Raw genomic sequence first — 8,852 nt, forward strand, 5'->3', positions numbered from 1 at the left:
AAATAAAACGGATATTCAGTAAATTACTGAACATCCGTTATAAAGTGACAATAAAATGTGCAAAAGTTACACTAAAACGCACAAAAGTTATCGTGACATATATAAGAGTTATTTACGCTTTATTGATAAATTTGACAAAAGTGACACTAAATGTGACAAAAGTGTACCCGATGTACAGTAAATTACTGAAAACCGGGTGTATACAAAAGTTTTCCGTCAACTTATATGTCAACGTATTTAGAAGGGCGTACTTCTTGATTTATTTATTACTCCCTCCGTTTTAAATACTTGCTACATTTCTCTATGGGCGGAGTTCTAGGAGAGATTGGATAAAGTAATAAAATATGAAGGTAATGGGATAGGTGAAAGAATAAAAATTGTAAAAATCAAAAGTAGTTTAGAGAATTGGAAGAGAGATGATATAAAATTAATAAAATATAATTTATGGTGCGTCCATTAGGCTAGAGAAATTAATTAAATGTTGTAAAACCTTTCCAGATAAGGAAATAGAGCAAGTATTTAAAAATGGCCGAAAATGAAAAGTGGAGCAAGTATTTAAAAACGGAGGGAGTATAATTTTTTTGGATGCAAAACTTTTCGTTTTAATTAGTCTGTGTGTCACTATTAGCATTAATATAATTTGCAGGGTGTATAATAGATGCCTAGCTAGGTTTTAGTAAAGGTGTCAAAAAAAATCCATCTGACCGACTTAATTGATTCGATTTGACTTGTATAAACACAATAATTTAGCATGATCCGAAAGTGCAAGCGAGTGAATGTGAAAAGGTGCATAGGTTTAATGTAAGAAGAGTAATGTAGTACTGTAAGTGAATTTTTCAAATATGGAATAAAGTGAAAGTGTTATAAAATCTAAAAATAAATGAAAATTAATAGTCATAACTATGCGTTAAATTTATCTTATTAAATAAATCATAGTTGGTGTTAATGTTTATGAAGTGAAACTATTGCTACTAAAAATTAACAAGAGAAATGTATTTTAAGACAGAATGAAAAGAGTATGTGTGCACAACTGCACACCAAAGAACCATTTAAATATATAATGATACATGGAGTTTACCAAATCATGGATAACCAAATAATTAAAATGGGTAAAATTTAAATGACCGAATTATGCAAAGTGGGGAAAATTTCAATGACCAAATTATGCAAAGTGGATAGAATTACATATTTTGGGCCTAAATAATATGGAAAATTTCAAAAAATGGATAACACTTTGGATTGTTTATGGCCATTTTTTTCCCTTCCAAGAATCACCCTTTTCACTTTGTCTTCTTTGACCCTTTGAGTTGTCTTCTTCACTTGATTCCTCCTCTTTCTTGACAATCTTTTTTATTCCCATAAATTTAATTAATATGGAGTACTTTATTTAGTTATCTTCTCTTATGGCCCAAAACTTAGATCATATATATAATTTCAAATTCCAATTTAAAACTAGGTTTTTTTTTTTTTTTTTTTTTTTTTTTTTTTGTGTGTGTTTGTGTGTGTGTGCACCTCATATCAACAACTCAACAAGGTTTATTCACACCTCCATTTCAAAGGACATGTTTAATAAATGTTCAAAAGTGTTTTATTTTAAGTTATTATTCTTTTGTTTAAATTGTATATAGGAGTATTTGCTTGGGTGTAAGATGCTTTCCTTTAAAATATTTTTCTCATTTCTCACATTTTTCTTTAGGTTTTTATTTTTTTTTTTGGGTGTTTGGTTTAAATTGTGAATATTTAAAAATTAGTTTTTCAATGGTGGACAACAATTCCATTCTTCACCTCATTACCTTCATTTTTTTTTGTCTCTTTCATCCTCATCCTCATCCTTCCACTTCCAGTCTCTTTCTCTATAACTTTTCTTATGTGAAGTAATGCACAAAGGAAAACTACTTTACAATCTCCCCCCCCCCCTTTAAAAACCATTTTCATTGAGACCGTATTATGTCAAATCAAACGAAATCTAACTTAAAATTTTTAATACTCCTATAATTTAGGGTAATGATATATGTAGTTCTTATGGTCTATTCTGATTAACTGAACTGAACTGATTGAAGGTGAAATGAACTAAATTGAATATTTTATAAGAGAAGGAAGTTAGGAACTGAGGTGAACTGATTGGAGCTGAACTGCACTGAAAATAAGTTGAAGAGAACAGACCCTTAGGGCTATATATAAGCAATAAATATACTTTTTAAAATGGAATTGAAATAGAATTAAATTAGGAATTCATTGCAAAATCACACGCAAATCGATGTAATAATTTTAATTTACTACATAAGTTAAATATTAGTTGCAACTTTGGGGTATTATTCGTGAGATATAAAATATTCCAAAGTTGCAACTAAATTTAACGGATGTAGTATATTTAATATTTCCTTTTTTAGCTTTTTATACATAGCCCTTAGGAATATGTTTATCATTTTCTTATAAACTCATCTAATGTATAATATATAAGGGGAGTTTTTTCCCGAGTTTTTAAAAAGCCACGTAGGATTTAATTTTTTCAGCGTGTCATATAAGATAATAAATTTAGTGGTAGCCAATTATATACGAGATTCTTAATTTCTTTCAGAATTAAATAATTTAAATAACACGTAAGCAAAATTGGCGAATGAGATTTCCCTGTTTAAATTAATTAAATATAAAATAATTTTTTTTGATATTAGGAATTTTATTTAAATATATAACAAATTTTAGCGCATATATATTGCACCATAGGGGTTGGGTACAAATATTTTGGTGGTGGAAAAAAGTAAGAGAGAGAAAGGTAAAAATACAAAATTGCCCATGTGACATATTGATAAACCAAAAAGTAAGTGTGAAAAAGTAAGGGTATGGTAGGTATTTGTAGTGTGAACACAAATAATGTTTTTCCTAAAGAGGAAATGGTGCAATATTTGTGAAACTTCCTAAAAAGGCAAGTGGTGCAATAATAAAAGAACGGAGGAAGTATATATATATATATATAGGGGGAGGCTCTCGTGAGAATTTTTCTTATGTGAGAATTTTTTTGTATGTGAGAACACTCTTTATGTTCTAAATTTTTACTCGTATGTTCTAAATTTTAATTTTGATGTTCTAAACTTTCCCTTAGGTGCTCTAAATTAAATCAAATGTTCTAATTTAGTACTCACATGTTCCAAACCATAAATTAGTTAAGTTTAATATCATAAATTTTGAATAACTAAATTTTAACTTATATGTTCTAAATTTTAAAATGTGTGTTTTAAGATTTTTATTTATATGTTCCAGATTTTAAAGCGTATGTTCTATTTTTTTACTCGTATGTTCTAAATTTTTTACTCACACTTTCTTTATTCTATATCAGTTTGTTCAAAATTTTTATTCACATGTTCATAATCTAAGTCAGATGTTCTAAAGTTTACTCATATGTTTAAAATTTCTTAAAGCAGATTTTATAAATTTTTAATCACTTGTTCTAATTCTTAAATAAAATGTTCTAAACATATTACTCACATAAATGTTCTAAATTATTACTCAGATGTTCTAAATTTTAATTTCAGACACATATTCTAAATTTTTCCTCATATGTTCTAAACTTTTACTCAGTTGTTCTAAATTTAAAATCAATTCTCATATAAGTATGAATTCTCACATATGAACCTATTCTCACCGGATCCCTCCCCTATATATATACTCACATGTTCCAAACCATAAATTAGTTAAGTTTAATATCATAAATTTTGAATAACTAAATTTTAACTTATATGTTCTAAATTTTAAAATATATATATATATATATATATATATATATATATATATATATATACGGGGTGGTTCCGCTGAAAACAAGACTTATGCTGAAAACAGCAAATCTCAACCATTCATTATTAGCACAAAAGATCAGACGCTTTAAAAGCTCTAAAGATCTTTCCAACCTTACATATAACCAATTCAACTGTTTTAAAGGGTACTACATACTAAAATAAGGTAACTTTATCTAAATTGACGATATTTATATAGAGTCATTATATATAAAAATAACGTAACTATATCAATTTTGACAATATTTACACAAATGTCATTATATACAAAAATAAGGTAACTATATCAAATTTGACAACCTTTACATAAAGTTCACTGTGTATAGAAATAAGGTAACTATATCGATTTTGAGTTTTTGACTCCATTTACATAAAGGTCTACACACAAAAATAAAGGTCACTATATATATAAAAATAAGTTAACTACATCAATGTTACAATATTTACATAAAGATGGCTATATACATATAGTAGCTACGCATTCCCGCAACAACCACGAGCCACCTTCATTCGCCTAGCCAGTCATGTAGTTCATGCACCTCCACCATTTCACAGGATCAGTTATCACAATAACCACCGCAACACAATAGTCCAAATGAAATGAATCTCAAAGAATGCCATACCATTAAGTTGAATCACACATAATTACCCAAAACCTAGGCATGCTAATCTCTCTCCTCCTATACTCAACACAAACACAAACACAAACACAAACACAAACACAAACACAATACAATCCATATGCAAAGTACTCTGAAATATATATTTGACAACCCACAACTTCAACAGAACCTTTGTTTTCTCACTGCTGCTTAAGATCATAATATTATTGGCAACAAACACAAAAATGTGCTCCAAATAAGGTTAAGAACAACATGAGTAAGAGTATCGAGAAAAACTTACGCTTACAACCTAATATACCAAAATCAAGCAAAATTACACAAAATTCAACTCAAAACTACTACTGCCAAACTAAAATTGAAATCGAAACTAAAAAAACAATTTGAAAAAAATAGTCAAAAATTAAACTAAAAAATAGTAGAGATAAGAACTTTGACTTGTAGAGATGCAAAAAATTTTACTTGATCGTTTGAAAAATTGTTGTAACATTAGCTTCTACAAAGATCAAAAATCTGAAATCTCAAATAATCATTAAATTACACTAAGAACTAGCCACTTTGGATTTCCACCATTATAATTTTATTTCAGCTTAATTTTAGCAGAATTACACTAAAAATTAACAAAATTCACACTGATGCAAAGAATCTAAACATCGCAGGAATTGAACAATCGACAAACAAATTGATTAACAATCAAAGGAAAGAAACAAATCGATTAACAGCGAAAAACAAATTGATCGATAAGTACGATAACCAGTAAAATCAAATTAACATGATAGTTAACCTAACCAGAATCGAAAAATAATAAAAGAAAAAGAGGCGGATAAACTTACAAGACTCTGGAAGCTAAATACAAGTTGAATCACAACAATCGCAGATAAAATTGTAGCAAATTAATCGCAAAATCGTACTCCAAAATTCTAGAATGGGTGAGGAGAGAGAATGAGGAGAGAGAAAATGTACAGAGTAATTATATCTGCATAGTACTCCGTATATAATATCACGCTCAATAAATTCAGTTAAGTGATATACTAGCCATCAGATCATAATATACGGTCAGGATTTAATGTTTTCAGTTTTCAGCTTAAGCCTTGTTTTCACATAATCCACTCCTATATATATATATATATATATTATTTTAAAAAATTCAAACACGGGGTTCATCTAATTTTATCTAAATATGTAACAAAATTTAGTATATAAAATAAAAAAATTAAAAATTCAAACAAATCGTACATCGCACGCTTCATCTAGTTTATCTTAACTTAAAATTCAAAGATGAGAAAAAACAAAGCTTAAATTCAAAACTTCCATCTTCCATGATTGAGTTTCATCATCATAAAAATCGCCATAAAAATGTGGATTTTAAAAAATACTACATCATTTTATTAAAAAAAAAAAAAAAAATCATACTCCGTGGGAAAGAGGGGACCATATTACCATAACGTCCTTAAGTATTATAAGTAATAATTAATTGAAGTGATTAGTTTATCTTAATAAAATATAATAGATTAGTCCATATTTAAATATTAAAGCACATATTCAAAGTACAAAAATCTTCTGATTTTCTTTTCATTTTCAATTCTTCACAAATTTTCATCTTTTTTACCAACTGTCTAACCTCCACTATTTTTATATACTTCGGACATTAATTTTTTAATTTTCTTAATATGTTGTTAGTGAATTTCTATAGTTATTTACTCCACTTTATAAGTACGGAGTAGTTATTAAGAGTATAAAAAAGCAAACAAAGGACTGCTTGAAAAAGTTACAAACTTGGAAATATAAATAAATAAATAAATAAAAAATTGACAAAATCTACAAGTTAAAGGGACGACAAAAATAAACAAAGCTAAAGCGTACAATCTTGGTATTTATTGACACTTTTTTGATTGTTGATTCTATTTATCTCTTTACACAAAAAACAGCTTGGAGCAATTGGCCAAACTTTTTCGACTTTTAGGTGTAACTCTTTACATTAGATTCGAGTCGATTTCTGTCACACACCCTTTTAACTATGAACCATCTAACCTATACAAATAACACAACATACGAGTAGTCAAGTACAAATCTTTTTATTGACCCCGACCATTCAAGGTGTGCCATCATCTTACCTTACCTATCAATTGTCGATTGTCGATTGTCGATTATATTATTTCCATTTTCTTCCACAACAAACTTGTTCTGTGTCTCTCTGAATGACGAAGAACTAAGAATACTGTTGAAAGATTTAATTTTTTTTTAAAATTTTTTGTTCAAAAATTTAGGAGAGAGAAAGTGAGAGTATATGTACTGTTAGCTCGAGTTGTCATGGCCCTAGTGCTGTCAAATTTCAAACCGAAACCGTTTAACTGCCCGAATCCAACCGACCCAAATGAGAACCGAACCGATTAAAAACCGTTTCTTTGAAACCGAAAACCGACCCGAACCGCATTTTAGTAAATCCGAAACCGAACCAATCCGAGTAATGTTAAACCGTTTAAGAACCGAACATGTTAACAAACCGAACCAAATATAAACCGAACTGAAAGAAAACCGAACCGAAAAAGAACCGAACCGTATCTAACCCGAAACCGATTCCAACCCGAAACCGTTTGAACTGGCATAAAAACCGCTTACACCGAACTGTTAGCAAACTGCTACTCGTTTGCACCGAACCATTTAAAAACCGAATTGATTGTAAACCGAACTGCTTATAAACCGAACCGTTTATGAACCGAACCGTTTATGAACCGAACTACTTATAAACCGAACCGTTTATGAACCAAACCGCTTATAAATCGAACCGTTTACAAGCTTTTTTTGTATGTAATAATAATTTTTTTTTGGTGCACTTTTTTATGTAATTATATGGATTAAATATTAGAAATCTTAGAATATATTTAGCATATATTCCATACTTATCAATTTTTCTTGAGACCATGTACTTATCATATTAATTGTATATATCTTAGTAACTTAGTTAATACTAAAGTCCCTTAGAAATAGCACTTCGTTAGCTAATTCGTGAGTATTGACTTTAATTTGGTTTTTGGGGAATAATCTGCAATTTTGGTTTTGGGCAATAACCTACAATTTTTTGGCCTTTTGGGCCTTATTCATCAACATAGCAGTATTCCAGTAGCATAATAGGATTAATAGCATTAACAAGTTATAAAACTTCTAATTCAACAAGTTTCAACTTTACAAAACCAAAACAAACTAATCCAATCCATACACATAATTAAACAATTTTTAACAACAAAGTAACAAAATCAAACCAACCAATCCATACAAACAAGTTTTAACAACAGAATTGTACAAGTTTTTAGCATAACAAGATTAACACCAGCACCACAGTCTGCAGCAGAATGGCAGATCAGCAGCACTGCAGACTGCAGCAGCAGAATGGCAGAACTGCAGCGATGGAAGAAGAGCAGCAGAACAACAGAATGGAAGAAGAGCAGCAGAACAGCAAAATGGAAGAAGAGCAGCAGCAGAATGGAAGAACAACAGCAGAACAGCAAATCAGCAGCACAGCAAGTCAGCAGAACAGCAGTAAGGAGAAGAAGCAGTCAGCAGTAGCAGCACCCTATACTTATCATTAGTGTAAGAAATGAAGCTACACTTTTCTCACAAAAAAAAAAAAAAAAACCAAGAAAGCTTGAATTAAGCAACACAATATAAATTAAGCATCAGTAAAATAACAACATCCATACCTTTCTAATTAGATGCAAAACTTTCATCTATCACCTCTTTACCAATTTCAAGGACGTCTTCTTCAATATCACAATCATAACCACGTAACCAATTTTGTGTGGTAACCAACGCCTCAACATTCTTAGGCAAAAGTGCACTCCTATACTTGTTTAAAATACGACCACCCATGCTAAAAGAAGACTCAGAGGCTACCGATGTAATAGGAATGGCCAAAACATCCCTAGCCATAATAGCTAATATGGGGTACACATTAATTTGAGATTCCCAATACTTGAGAACATCATAATTCTGCCCTTCAATTGATGGTTGACGAGGAGTATTCAAATAATTATCAATCTCCATCGATGGTCGATTTAGGCTATCATCAACATCAACATCCTAGAAAAGTGCAAAAAATATGCTTTTATTAAATAATAAAAATTAAGACATATAATCATTATTTTAGTAAACCACAATAAACAGAAAATGATTACCTTGAATATATCATCATCATCCAAGAGACTATTTGATTTATCGACCCCAATAAGGATGGAGGGGGGAACAATTGTACTTGACTTAAAACCGGAACACATAGAAGAATAAAAGTTATACAACTCCAAAAGAGCATCTTTAATCACCTTCGCCTTTTCAACACATGCCTCCTCAACATAAAGCACTTTCAACATATTCGTCAATCGAAAAAGCTTATAGCGAGGATCAAGAACAATAGCTATTGAAAGGATCAAACTATAGTCATCCCAAT

The 8,852-nt window shown here is 29.9% G+C and overlaps 1 long non-coding RNA gene across 2 annotated transcripts; it reads right to left on the reverse strand.

Moving 5' to 3' along the window:
* Positions 1 to 7,196: 7,196 nt before the first annotated feature.
* Positions 7,197 to 8,625, reverse strand: LOC110691385. 2 transcript variants are annotated; one of them, XR_002505288.1, is made up of 3 exons: positions 8,584 to 8,625; positions 8,110 to 8,488; positions 7,197 to 7,807 (listed from the first exon to the last, which is right to left on the reverse strand). It is a non-coding gene; the product is annotated as an uncharacterized LOC110691385 (long non-coding RNA). The 2 variants fall into 2 exon arrangements; XR_002505289.1 differs by lacking the exon at positions 7,197 to 7,807 and adding an exon at positions 7,932 to 7,982.
* Between the last annotated feature and the right edge of the window lie 227 nt (positions 8,626 to 8,852).

This window comes from Chenopodium quinoa, unplaced genomic scaffold (assembly GCF_001683475.1).
Source record: "Chenopodium quinoa cultivar QQ74 unplaced genomic scaffold, ASM168347v1, whole genome shotgun sequence".
Lineage (NCBI taxonomy): Eukaryota > Viridiplantae > Streptophyta > Magnoliopsida > Caryophyllales > Amaranthaceae > Chenopodium > Chenopodium quinoa.